We start from the raw sequence: 14,745 nt of genomic DNA, 5'->3' as shown, positions 1-14,745 counted from the left end.
AAACGTAATTAGCCAAATGGGGAGTTTATTATAGTGCCTTATTTATTATGTTCTGACTATTATGATAAATAATTATGATTGTTTTTCTTTGCTTAGAGGGGGTTGAATAATTCTTTTCTTGTGAACTGCTAGCCATCCAGAGTTATGTATGCAAAATGGATGATTATGTACATTTGCTAAATAAATTAAATAAAAATAAAATATTTGTCAAAAAAAACCTGAACAGCTAAATAATGGACAGAGTCTCGATTATGAGATGGATGGCTGTATGATTTGATATCATAAACAAACTGTTATATACCAGCTGTGCTAGGCAGGGAGGAATGAGAGGAAAAGTTGTTTTTATCAAAAGAGGAGGGATGAGGAGGAGGGGAGGGGGAAAGGGAAGGGGAGGGAGATGATGGGGAGGGGAGGGAATGAAGAGAGGAAGGGAAGTAGTGGTGGGATTCAGCCGGTTCCGGCCAATTCGGGCTAACCTGTAGTTAAATTTCTGGCTGGCTCTGCCCTGCCCCGCCCCGCCCTGCCCAGTAGTCCCCACATGCCCCATTTTGGCTCCCAGGTAAGTGCAGGAAGGCCTCCTAGGCCCAAAATGGGGCACGGGGGGGTGCGGTGCTTCCCTCGCTGCCCATTCACTCCCAGGAGGCTTCAGGGAGGCCTCCTAGGCCCAAAATGGGGTGCGCGGGGACGGCAGTTCCCCTCCCCTCCCGCGGCCTGTTTTTGCTCCCAGGGGGGTGCAGGCAGCCGAGTGCTGCCTGTCATACCTTCTGGCCCTGCCCACCATGGCCCCGCCCACCCAGCCAGTCATTAGGGAAAATAACCGGTTGTTAAATTATTTGAATCCCACCACTGATGGGAAGGGAAGGGAAGGGAAGGGAAATCAGACATACCATTCTTTCACAGCATGACTGACATGATGGGTTTTCATGATAACAAATATTTGTTTTCTAATAGAAAAGGCTAAGAGGAAATTGCCTAGGCTAAGTCTGAAATATCTTGTCACATATTTTCATCTTCAGTTGAATCAATGAGTCATTTCAAAGAAGGTAAATGGATGGCTCTTAAGAAACTGAGAACAAAATTTATAAATATGTAGACGTATGTATGCATGTGTGTATCTATTCTCTCTGTCTGATGAACACTGTAGAGAGAGCCTATGAGTAGATAGAAAAGAAGCTTTATCCTAGCAGAGAGAAATAAACAGATATTAAGTTATCCCAGAAAAGTCAATTGCAAAATCCTCAGCCAGAAAATATTACCGTACCCATCCAACATAAGGCTATTGCCTGCCTATGGATTTTTGGAATCTACCTTAGTAGGTCTCAGTAAAGTTGTGCTCTTTTGTGCGCACATAATACAAAAAAGGAGAAAATGGCCCTTGGAGAAGAGATTGAAGCATTATGACAGATGGTTTTTTAGAAAACCAATTATCAGGAGGAATTTTTTTTTTTTTTTTTTTGGAACATCTCCTTCCACAGCAACAAAGAAGTAGATTTAAAAAAAAAAAAAGTTTGGCTTTCCTAGCTGTTGAAATAATTTTTGAAGCATCTAATAAGAGATTTCAGTTTTTTTCATTTCTTCCTCTTAGGAGCCAAGACATCAATTTCAAGCATGGCTGTAGCATGTCTTGTCCTTTGTTCTTTTGAAATAGATGGATTAATCAGAGACAAAGCATACTGTTCTCCTCTTCATGGAGATAAAGTCATTTGTGAGAATAATGGGTGAAGCTGGAATCAACAGGACAAGAATAAGCTACACTGGGTCTCTCTGCTTGAATCTAAAAATCAATCCTAAATGGGCATGTAAGGCAGAAATTAATGGGTACAGGCTGCGCGGGAAGGTGACTTTTAAGGACCAGGGTCTTCTGGGGAAAGATGGGAGTAATTTTATCCCTGTTTCCACGTAAAATAGGAGCCCTTCTAAAACTGCTTCTTCAGAGTTGACATGACGATCAGGAACAATGTTTATATTTAAGGCAGAAATTAATGGGTTTCAGTCAAAATGTAATCCCAGAAATTATCCTCAATTTAAAAAAAATGTAAAATGCTGTGAGAACAAAGCAGGGATAGAGATAGAGGAGAAAATAAATTGTATCTCTGGACCTATCAGACTCTTCAAAAGGTAGTGGTACCTTCCATTCCCACTATCCTGTCAGAGCTGAAGAAGTTTCTTGGATGAGAAGCAAAACATCTTCAAAAAAAGAAAAAAAGAAAGGAAGTCCAGTTTCTCCTGAAAAAGCACCTTTGGGACAACCATGACCTGGAGACAGAATCTCTACAAATGTTTAGCTATGCAATTTGGGATGAACACCCTTTGAATGGTGTGAGAGTAGGAATAGATTTCAAGAGGAAAAATTACGGACTGCAGGAACCAGGAGCACCACTCAGGTGTCCCTGAGGACACAGATAAGTCTCCAGCTGCTTCAACGACCCTCTAAATTTGAATAAAAATTCATCCAGGTGCCGGCTCTCCCATTGCTTCTGTTCAGTGTTGGTTCTTTGTAGCTTTCCATAGATCCACTCTGTTTTGGGGTAATAACTAGTGGTGGGTTTCAAAAATTTTTACTACCAGTTCTGTGGGCGTGGCTTGGTGGGCATGGCAGGGGAAAGATACTGTAAAATCTCCATTCCCACCCCAATCCAGGGGAAGGTTACTGCAAAATCCCCATTTCCTCCCAGTCAGCTGGGACTTGGGAGGCAGAGAATAGATGGGAGCGGGGCCAGTCAGAATTTTTACTACCGGTTCTCCAAACTACTCAAAATTTCCGCTACCGGTTCTCCAGAACTGGTCAGAACCTGCTGAAACCCACCTCTGGTCAGGATACTGAACAAACTAATAAGAGGAACTGTAACTATAATATAATATAACTATATTTCAAACTATTAGACTGTTGTGTATCCTGTTGCCATCTCATTGTGCTGCTTCCCAAGTAGCCTAGTTAATTTACTTTGACTGGAAGTATGAAAGAGTAAAAGGTTATATTTGTATAACGAACCAACATAAACTAGGGATGTATTTTAACCTATTGGACTAGAGAAACCTAGCCTGCATATCCAGGAGCCTAGATAGCTCAACAGACAGAGCACTGTAATTTAACACCAGCTGTCTGCAATTAAAGTAAGATCGAATCTCACCGGGCTCAAGGTTGACTCAGCCTTCCATCCTTTCTAAGGTAGGTAAATTGAGGACCCAGTTTGTGGGGGCCATAAGCTGACTTTGTATAAATATACAAAAGTATGAAGGCTATTGCTTAACGCCACCCTGAGTCTCCGGAGAAGGGCGGCATATAAATCAAATTTTATATATATATATATCCTTTTCTGTTCCATGTTGTTTGGGAGGCAATTCCTTTAGAGCAGTGTTTCTGGGAGTTGAAGTCCACACATCTTCAAAGTTGCCAAGGTTGAGAAACACTGCTTTAGAGAATATATCCTGGAGTTGCTTGAGTTTGGTCAAATCCAAATACAATAACTTTAAAAAGTAGAAGTTTGCATCTGATTTAGCTTGATGTCTTGTATGAACCAGCCATACAGTTAAACTGTGGTCAAAAAATCAGCCCGAATGTCCAAGAAGAAAGGGAAAGAAAAATATGATTTCTTGATAGGTAGGGTAGGCAAGGACAAAATTGTTATCCTAGAAAAAAGAAATAGATGAATTCATCTAAAAGTAGCCATGGTTTGGTTATGTTATTATTGGGGGAGTTCTTCCTTGGATCTCTTTGAGTTCTAGTTTTCTGTCTCCTGCATATCACTGTCTCTTTGTTTAATCTTATTTATTATCATTTCTCATTTCCCAACAGCCTTTTCTGACCAAAAAGATCTAGGAAATACATTGTGCTGTTTTCATGCCAGCAATGGAGACCATATATATATTAAAAAAGAATCAAATATTCCCTAACACAAAGGATGCATGGACCAGCTTTCAACAGGACATCTGTTCATACTCAAAGATGTTCTAATCTTTCTTATTCGTTCTTTTAGTTTCCATGTTTCGTTCTTTTAGTTTCCATGTTGAAACAACTTATTGGCTAAAAGTCTCGTGAGTCTTCATGTACCGATGCTACAATTAAAAACAGAGTTGTGTGTTCCTAGGCAATTACGTTAATAAATTCAATATATTTTAATCATATAAATGAGTCACAAAAATAAGTGCAAGGAGTTCATAGATCCTTGCAGGCCTCTATTTGTGGAAATACACTCAATTATGATTTACTGTGATTTCTCTATAGAGCAATGAAGGATGAGAAAATAAATACTCTAGAGCCCTCATGGCGAACCTATGGCACCATAGGTTCCATATCCAGAGCCCTATCTGTGGGCATGCGAACGTTGCCCTAGCTCATCATGCGTGTGCCAGCTAGCTGATTTTCAGGCCTTCTGGGCCCACCGGAAGTTGGAGGTGGGCTGTTTCCGGCCTCCGGAGGGCCTCTGGGGCAGTGGGCAAGGCCGTTTTTGCCCTCCCCAGGCTCCTAGAAAGCCTCTGGAGCCTGGGGAGGGTGAAAAAGAGACCTACGAGGCCCACCTCACTCGTCCCACTTTTGGTACACGACGGCAAAAAGGTTAGCCATCACTGCTCTAGAGCAGTGATGGCGAACCTATGGCACACGTGCAGGAAGTGGCACACAGAGCCATCTCTCCGGGCACGCGAGCCATTGCCTGTTGCTTTTCCAGGTTCCAACGCACCGGCCAGTTGGTCTTCACATGCGCGGGAGCACCGGAAGACCAGCTGGCCAGTGTGCATGCGCATGCCGGAAACCGGAAGATCATCTTCACCAGGCGGCTGCTGTGTGTATGCTCCCGTTTCAGCACTTGGTGCCGAAAAGATTCACAAACACTGCTCTAGAGACACAAGATTTTTATTTAAAGTTACAGCAGTTGTCTCTTCTTCCTTCCTTCCTTCCTTCCTTCCTTCCTTCTTTCCTTCTCATTAAGACTTGATGACTGTCTTTTATTTGAGGAATAGATTATCTATATTTTTCCCCAGAAGTGTGGAAAACCTCATTGCATTAGCTAAATATGAATCTTGTTCTTTTAATCAATAACTTTAACATTGAACCATTTTCAAGGTCATTATGCAGAAAATGAAGGAAATATTTTTACCAACTTTTTCAAAAATGGCTTTTTGGTCAGTTGATTTCATACCTACCACACAATCTTGTTCTGCTCAATCTTCAGTTTTGCAATGTGTTAAATAAGGTTTTAAAAGGGGGTTGGACTAGGTGACCTACCACCATGATGGCGAACCTATGGCATGCATGGCAGAGCCCTCTCTGTGGGCATGTGAACTGTCGCCCCAGCTCAGCTCCGCCGCTCCTGTGCACACACCTCCCGCTGGCCAGCTGGTTTTCGGGGTCTCTGCTGCACATGCGTGGGGGGGCAGGGTGCATACAGGAGACATGTGCACATGCAGGCAGCATGCCCATGAAGGGGTCGTACCTGCATGTATGGGGGTCATGCATGCATCATGGGGGCAGGGCGCACACGGGATCATGCATGATGCATGGGGGCATGAGGCACATGCAGGGGATCATGTGCGCATGCACCAGGGTGGGGGGCATGAAGGGGTCACGCATGTATTGCATTATGGGTGTCCACGCACACATCATGCTTTCATGCACGCACACACATCAGAGGTGGGTTTCAGCAAGTTCTGACCAGTTCTGGAGAACCAGTAGAGGAAATTTTGAGTAGTTCGGAAAACTGGTAAATACCATCTCTGACTGGCCCCGCCCCCATCTATTCTCTGCCTCCTGAGTCCCAGTTGACCGGGAGGAAATGGGGATATTGCAGTAACCTTCCCCTGGAGTGGGGAGGGAATGAAGATTTTACAGTATCCTTCCCCTGCCATGCCCACCAAGCCATGCCCACCAAGCCACGCCCACCAAGCCATGCCACACCCACCAAGCCATGCTATGCCCACCAAGCCACACCCACAGAACCGGTAGTAAAAAAATTTAAATCCCACCACTGACACACACGCTTTCGGCACCCAGTGCCGAAAAGGTTAACCATCACTGACCTACAAGGTCCCTTTCAACTCTGTTAATCTATAATCAGAAGGGCATTTTATTTGAAGTATAAAGACCTGAAATGGGCAGGTGTTATGTAGTCATCTCCTTTGAGCTGGCATCTTCCCAACTGAAACTCTCAGCTTACTCAGGAGGAAAGCGATGGTTGGGCTGACTGCTGACAACTCAAAGTATTGGCGGTCAACACATCTGGAGCTCACCTGACTGCAAAAAAAAAAATATCTCCCAACTTTCATGGTTCTGTCCCAAGATCTTCTTCTTCATGAGATTATCTCCATGTCAACATGATGAACTGCTGAACGGCAAATGAACTCTCTTCAGTTTAGGAGCAGAATATTTTTAATTCCAAAAAGCAGTTGCGCTACCAGAGTTCAAGACTCAAGAAATGACATCAGATTTGGGAAACGGCATACAAATTCAAATCCAATGCTTCTGTTAGCTCTTTTGGAAGTAAAAATCAGAAACTAGGCTCCCAATTTTTATATGATGTTTTAAAAGGTAGGCTTTTAAGAAGACGTATTAACATGAGCATTTGGACATATTTTTTCCCCAAGGGTCAAGGAGTTATTTTACATTTTTCAGTCTCTAACATTCGTTCTCAAATTCTCATTGAGCCAAGGTATTTGTATAATATGAGATAAACATCACATAATTCCTCCCGATGGTTCAAATCCTGCATTCAAATGTGCAGGAGGAAAGGCTAATTCAAAGATAACAGACTTCAGTGAGTGAGTTAACTGCTCAACATATCACCTTTCTTTCAAGAACCAGCTTCTGATCCTGATCCTTTTCTTCAGTGGTGGGATTCAAGTAATTTAACAACCGGTTCTCTGCCCTAATGATTTCTTCCAACCACCAGTTTGCCAAACTGCTCAGAAAGTTAACAACCGGTTCTCCCGAAGTGGTACAAACCGGCTGAATCCCACCACTGCTTTTGTTTCTTCAGAATACAGGCAATCCTTCACTTATGACCACAACTGAGCCCAACATTTCTTTTGTCTTAAGCAAGATGGTTTTTAAGTGAGTTTTGGCCCATTTTACGACCTTTTTTTACCACAATTATTAAGTGAATCACTGCGATTGTTAAGTTAGTAACATGGTTGTTACAGAGGTGGTATTCAGCCGGTTCGGTGAACCGGTAGCAGAAATCGCGGGTGGGCCCGTCCCGGCTTTATGCTGTCCTATTTGGGCACGTTTTTGAGGCCGGGCGCATGCGCAGAAGGCTTGCGCGCAAGCAAAGCGCATGCACAGAAGGCCGGGTGCATGTGCAGAGGTGGCATGTATGAGTGAAGCGAGCCTTCTGCGCATGTGCCCGACTGCTCACATTTTCAGTGCTGGGTGAAACCAGTAGGTAAATTATGTGAATCCCACTCCTTGGTTGTTAAGTGAATTTGGCTTCCCCATTGACTTTACTAGTTGTCAGAAGGTCACAAAAGGTGATCAGGTGACCCTGGGACACTGCAATTGTCATAAATATGAATCAAATTCCTAGTGTCTGAATTTTGATCACGTGACCATGGGATGCTGCAAAGGTCATAAGTGTGAAAAATAGTCATAAGTCACTTTGCTCAGCGTGGTTGTAAATTTGAATGGTCACCAAACAAATGGTTGTAAGTCAAGGACTACCTGTAGCAGATTTCAAATGATCATGGAAACAATCTTTTTTTAGAAAACAAATGCACAAGTATCCATGTGGATGGAAAAGACAAACAAATATGTGATTTAAGACTAGCAAGGACATCCAGTTATTATCATGGGATACTTTCTACCCTTGTTTTCTCCTTGAATAGCTTAGATCAGGGGTGTCAAACTCAAGGCCCGGGGGCCTGATTCGGTCCATGGGGTGTTTAGAGCCCACAGGATGCCAGTTTGACACCCCTGGCCTTGACTAACCAAAGTTTGAGATCTAGGTTCCTCAACCCTGACAACTTGAAGATGGGTGGACTTCTGGGAGTTGAAATTCATCCATTTTAAAGTTCCCAAGGTTGAGATACACTGCCTTAAAGAGTCAGAAACAACCCACACACACACAAACACACACACATGTATGTACAAACACACATGGGCACACATAGAAAGCTACTTACAATCTTTTGCACTTCTCTGAAAATGTCCAGAACAGTGGTGGATTGCCCCCGGTTCAGACCGGTTCGCAAGAACCGGTAGTAAAACCGACACAAGCAAAACGAGTGTGCGCACGCAGCCCCATTGCGAACTGGTAGTAAAGGAAAGTAGAAGCCACCCCTGGTCCAGAAGTATTTTGAAGGTCCATGCTGTTATTTTTAACATGCTATAAAAGGGATGGATGCTTTAATTATGAGAGAAGTTGTAGTTGCTGGAATGGTTTGATATCCTCAATAGAAAAAGAGAAGGATCATTGAATTCTGCTAGGGGCCTCAAAATTGCCAAGATCACTCCAGGATTTCCATTTTTGTTCAGACCAAACTCACCTTGATGGCTGTCTCTCGAATGCTCTCTCTGATTTACAAACTTCACCTATGCTGCTGTAAAATAAAACACTTCACAGAAAATTAACACTGAATCTCGCCCGTCTCCATGAGTCAGGATAAGTGAATTTAAGGAGATGGAGCATATTTAATGCAATTACACATCCACTTCTTGTGATGTACGACCCTGTGAAGCCTTACTAATCCCCCAACAGATACCTGCAGGGAGAAGTATCAGGAACAGCTGTTTGGACTACAAGAAATGAACCATATGAACTCATAGTTCTAGTTGGATGGCTTAAAGGAGTTAGATTTTTGCCTATGAAGTCCAAGATCTATAAGAAATGAGAGTTTCAAAAGACAATAGATCAGTATCTTTATATATGATCAGGTTGTTTTATCGTTACAACCTTCAGCTTCCTGTAACTGCACTGAAGTTCTTCTAAATTTAATTTGGCTAGCAATTCACTCGTAAATGATTTGGCATCATCTTCACTTTGACCCCATTTTAAATGTTGAAGAGCAAAACGAAAACCAGAAAGGCCCCCACCTTTAGTTGATCAGTCAAGAACACTGCATATTTCAGAACGATCCACTTGGAAGTTCATAAATGAGGGAGTTAATAAGGGGAACAGCTCCAAACCCTTTTGAAACCATCTGCTTCCCAATGGCTGAAAATGCTTGTAAGTAGTAGAATTATTTACATGCAGTTCCTGTAATTATAGGCACCTATAAGCTCTTTACTATCACATTACAGTTCTTTAATAACCTATATTTTATTTATGCTTCATTGCTAAGTTTATTATGCTTATTAAAGGATGTGATCTTAATTTTATGTTTTACAAAACAATTTAAATAATTAAGAGTTACTTTTGTGAGCATTTTTCCCCCTCCAACCGGCAACAAGATGGGTAAATTATAAGAAGCTATTTCCTTCGTGTTGTAACAGGTGCAGGAAAGATTGACGGGGCCATTGGAGTAAAAATGCATTCCAGAGAATTCCCAAGGATCTAGAAATCAGGGAGGGGGAGGGAATACAATTACTAACTTGCATGCACACCTGCTACTGAAATAATTCATATTCTGTGCATCCGAAAAGAATGGTTAGTGTTCTTTGAGAAATGAAAGCAGGACAAGGAGCAATGCATGGAAACTAATCAAGGAGAAAAGCAACCTAGAACTAAGGAGAAATTTCCTGACAGTTAGAACAATTAATCAGTGGAGCAACTTGCCTCCAGAAGTTGTGGCAGTGGTGGGTTCCTCCCAGTTCGGCCCGGTTCCGCCGAGCCGGTAGCGGTGACAATATGATGTCACCGAACCGGTTCTGCCCCCCCCGTCCTCCCCTCCCCTTCAAAGGTCCCTTCTAACTCTGTAATTCTGTAAACAATGCAGAGGTCCACACTATACATTTATAAAGGATATTATCTACTGCTAGTTGGCAGAACTGAACTAATTTTTCTGACCTCGACACTTTCAGTCAAGTTGCAACTAAGCAACTTTCTTTTTTCAGCAAGCCGGGCTGGCCTAACACTTTTTTAAAATGTTTTTAATTGTTTTGTCATTGCTTTTAATTATGGGGCCATATATATATATATATCTTTTTAATTGTATTTTAATGTTTGTAGTTTATGTTTTTACTTTGGCTGTACACCGCCCTGAGTCCTCAGGGAGAAGGGCGGTATATAAATTTGATATAAAATAAAATAAAAATAAAATAGGGAATTATGCTCTTAAGGCAGAAGTGGGTTTCAGCAGGTTCTGACCAGTTCTGGAAAACCGGTAGCAGAAATGTTGAGTAGTTCAGAGAACCAGTAGTAAAAATTCTGACTGGCCCCGCCCCCATCTATTCTCTGCCTCCCAAATTCCAGCTGATTGGGAGGAAATGGGGATTTTGCAGTATCCTTCCCCTGGATTAAGGACAGAATGGAGATTTTACAGTATCCTTCCCCTGCCACGCCCACCAAGCCATGCCACGCCCACCAAGCCACAACCACAGAACCGGTAGTAAAAAAAATTTGAAACCTACACTGGCTTAGGGTCAGAATTCTCTCCTGAATCACTAAGAGCAATTAGGACATAGATCAGGGGCGTCCAATCTTGGCAATGTTAAGACTTGTGAACTTCAACTCTCAGAATTCTGGCAGCTCCAAGGTGGTTTCCTTTCCCACCTAAGGAGCCTATTCAGATTATATGAGAAATGAAATTTCATACAGGAATACGCAAGTGAAATTGTGGTTACCTTGGGCTTTGGGGTTGTTGTTTTTTTGTCATATTAACTAACTGAAAAAGTCAATGGTCTATGCTAAATCCTATTGGCAAGATGGACTCACCAGGGACTTCTATTCTTACCACTAAATATTTCTGGTGTCATTAATGTCAGGCTTCTTAATATATACAACAAGCACAAGCTTTCTCTTATGGTCCTGAGTCAGCCAGTGATAATGGCAGATTTGAGCAGTTAGCCGACCTCCACTTTGTATTAGCCTTTCCTTCTAGGATTGGCCTGGTGACTAGTATTAAGTGCTGAAACACCCCCTTAATCCTTTTCTCAGCCCCAGTGATTCAGCTACGACATTGCTTTAATAACCACAGTCCATAAAATATATTATGCAGTGGCACCAACTTGATGAGTGTGAGCATTGGTCAAAGTGAAACAGCATGAATTAACTGACAGATTATGAAGAATGTGAAGGCTTCTTGTCCGAACACAGTTGGCAAACGACATAGACCAGCTTATGCCTAATGCTCTGAACAACCCAGGGTAAATTCACAGCTCTGGTAACATTTTCTTAGGCGTAGTATTTTTCTCCCCTCTGCATTGAGACAGGAACTAACCTGGTTATTTAGGGTGCAGAGTATAGACACGTGATGGCGAACCTATGGCACGCATGCCACAGGTGGCACGCGGAGCCATATTAGTGGGCACGCCAGCTCAGCTCTGGGGCGCATGCGCGCGCCGGCCAGCTGATTTTCAGGCCTTCTGGGCCCACCAGAAGTAGGGAAACAGGCTGTTTCCTGCCTCTGGAGGGCCTGGGGGGGTGGGGAAGGCCCGTTTTTCTTTCTTACCTGGTTCCAGATCCTCTCTGTGTATCTGGGAACGGCGAAAACAGCCTTTCCCACTTCCTTGGAGGCCCTACGGAGGCTCAAAGGGCCCATTTCCCCACTCCCGGTGGGATGGGAAGTGACGTTTTTTTCCTGTCCCCAGCCTCCAGAGACTCCTAGAGAGGCTCCTAGAGACTCCTAGAGAGGTTCTGGAGGCTGGGGACAGCAAAAAATGTCACTTCCTGTCCCACTGGGAGTTGGGAAATGGGCCTTTTCAGCCTCCGTAGGGCCTCCAAGGGAGTGGGAAAGGCTGTTTTCGCTGTTCCCAGATACACAGAGAGGATCTGGAACCAGGTAAGAAAGAAAAACGGGCCTACCAGGCCATCGCGTGCCAGGAGCGTGGGGGGAGGGGAAGGGGGTTGTGCACACATGTGCATGGGCATGTGCGCGCGCGACCCTCCCCCACTCCCCCTCTCCTGGCACGCGATGGCAAAAAGGTTAGCCATCACTGGTATAGACAAAAGAAGCTATTCTATTTCCTTGGTGCATCTGTTCTTGCCTTCTTCTCATCCACCATCAAAGAGAAAAGCTTAAACTATAATATTCAGGGTTAATCTTTCTTTGGCTTTGTGTTTCCTTTGAGAGAGAGAGAGAGAGAGAGAGAGGGAGGGAGGGAGGGAGGGAGGGAGGGAGAGAGAGAGAGAGAGAGAGAGGTCCAAAACCAAAAATGACACACAGTGATTCTTCCCAGCCAACTTCTTTATTGTTTCATATCTATAGATAAAATCTTGCCAAGTTTAGCACTCCAATCTGCATCTAACATCATATATTCTGTGAACTGTTAGGGAGGGTCTGTCTTCACCCTCTTTTTCTCTCAGATATAATATCTGAACTTCATTGCCTCTTACTCCTCTGGAATGTACTCCTTCCCTTCTGAGAATCCACCTCCATATTACTTTCCATTGCAGTGTGTGTATACAAACACACACAAATATAAATATGCATATACTATATGGCAACTGTTTCTCATTATTGATCAAACTATCACCCCAAAGTCTCAGCTACATCCAACTAATGTAATACAGTGTTGTTAGAAAGCAAAGGAGATAGGGAGCAGTGTGTTGGGAATAGACAAATGAGTGAACATTAAACAGACTGTAGTCTACTAAGAAATGGAACAGGATTTCCCCAGCACCTGGAGAACAGCGGCTATAGGAAGAAAGGAGGAGGAGAAGGAGAAGGAGGAGGAGGAGAAGGAGGAGAAGAAGGAGAAGGAGAAGAATTGTGGAATCTTGCCTTTTGCATTGCAATACATATTCCATTCTTCTTTGTTAAGCATGCAACAGAGCAGAAGAAATTTATTTAGGGCATATTCTGTGCAATTAACAACTTGAGTGTTCTTCTTCTAAGGAGGGTTCCTCTCCTTGTTAAATTGGTGCTGGGAGCAGGATTCCAAGCACTGGAGCATGCTGTGGTTCAGAGAAAGGAAGGCAGAATGAAAGAGGTTCAGATGTAACCAGAAATCAGGATACAGTAGTTACTCCTGAGTTGTGAATCTCCGGGGAAATGTTGACTGATGAAAAAGAGGGTGGAAAATGGTGGCTGAGAGGGTAGAATGGCTCCTTCTGACAGTGCCCCATCCTATAAATAGCCAGTTCCTGGCTATGAAATGGAACAAGTTGCCTTTATAACAGCCATACTGTACCAAATCAAAAACTCATTCAGTCCAACATTTTGTGCCTTCGGTAACCCGCCCTACATCTCTAGGAAGCCTAGAAGTGGGTTTCAAAGCTTCTTCCCTAGTAACTGCTAGCAAGGGACAGCTCACCTCTATCAAGAAATAATATGTATCAATCCAGCCAATGAAAAACAGATTTTCCATGGTACTAAACCAATCAGGTTTTTTATTTATTTATTTTTATAAATTTTATTTATTTAAAAATACAAACAAAACAAAACAAGTAACAACAAAACATACAAAACATGTAGACAAAAATTCAAATATACATCAAAGTTGTCACAACTGTAATGTATGTTCTTATTTGTACTTTTGACTCCTCCTTGTTTGGTCTTTCTCTTATATCTATCTTTGTAATTCACTGTTAACCTGCATTAGTGGTTTATGTTCCTATTTCTATATTAGGTCACTCCAATTACTTCCTAATCTTTTTTCCTTTTTCTATCTTCCAACCAAGTGTACCACTTTTCCCATACGAGATAGTAATCATGTTCCTCTTTATCTTGTAATTCCTTTGTGAGTCTGTCCATTTCTGCACATTCCATGATTTTACTAATTACTCTATCTTCTGTTGGTATGTCACTAATCAGGTTTAATGTACAATGTGAGATTATGAAATGCTTTATTGAATTATTTACAGTATTTATATACTGCCATATTCTCCAAGGACGTCTGGAAGGTTGGCACAACCAATAATAGAAAAGAGTTGTTTAAAAACCCATTCCTGTGACACTTTCTTCCTGCTTTTAATTAGCTTTGAAGATGGATATGTTTGAAACAGGCTTCCAATCCTTGCTGCATTTCAGTGGGTATTTCCGCTCTTTAAACTCATACAGTTCTAATGTTCAGTCTGTTCTTCTTACCTAGAGCTGGTATCCCATTTAATTTGTTAACATTTGTTTGTAGAAAGTATACCACCTTTAAAAAAAGGATCTCAAGCTCATATGGTCCATCCTTGATTATCCCTTTGACTTTTATACAATACCTACAGCACACAATGTAGAATGTTGGAGGATAATTATAATGGTTGTCTTTCTAACTGCTTTTCCACACACCTGAATTAAAGTGCTCTACAGCAGGGGTCTCCAACCTTGGCAACTTTAAGACTTGTGGACTTCAACTCCCAGAATTCCTCAGCCAGCAAAGCTTGCTGAGGAATTGTGGACTTCAACTTGTGGAGTTGAAGTCCACAAGTCTTAAAGTTGCCAAGGTTGGAGACCCCTGCGTCTATGGCACACCTTGAACTGCCAAAAAAATTTAAAAGAGTAAAGGTTTCCCCTGCCCAATCATGTCTGACTCTAGGGGGCAGTGCTCATCTCTGTTTCCTAGCCAAAGGAGCCAGCATTTTCCAAAGATGCTTCCGTGGTCAGGTGGCCAGCATGGCTATGTGCCAAGGCACATGGAACGCTATTACCTTCCCAACAAAGTGGTACCTATTTATCTGCTTGCATTTGAATTGCTAGGTTGCCGATCCTTAATTTGCCACAGTATTG

The sequence above is a fragment of the Pituophis catenifer genome, unplaced genomic scaffold (assembly GCF_029215685.1).
Source record: "Pituophis catenifer annectens isolate HBS135680 unplaced genomic scaffold, rPitCat1.0.hap2 SCAF_2, whole genome shotgun sequence".
In the NCBI taxonomy this organism is placed as follows: domain Eukaryota; kingdom Metazoa; phylum Chordata; class Lepidosauria; order Squamata; family Colubridae; genus Pituophis; species Pituophis catenifer.
Note: the sequence above shows the minus strand (reverse complement) of the source record.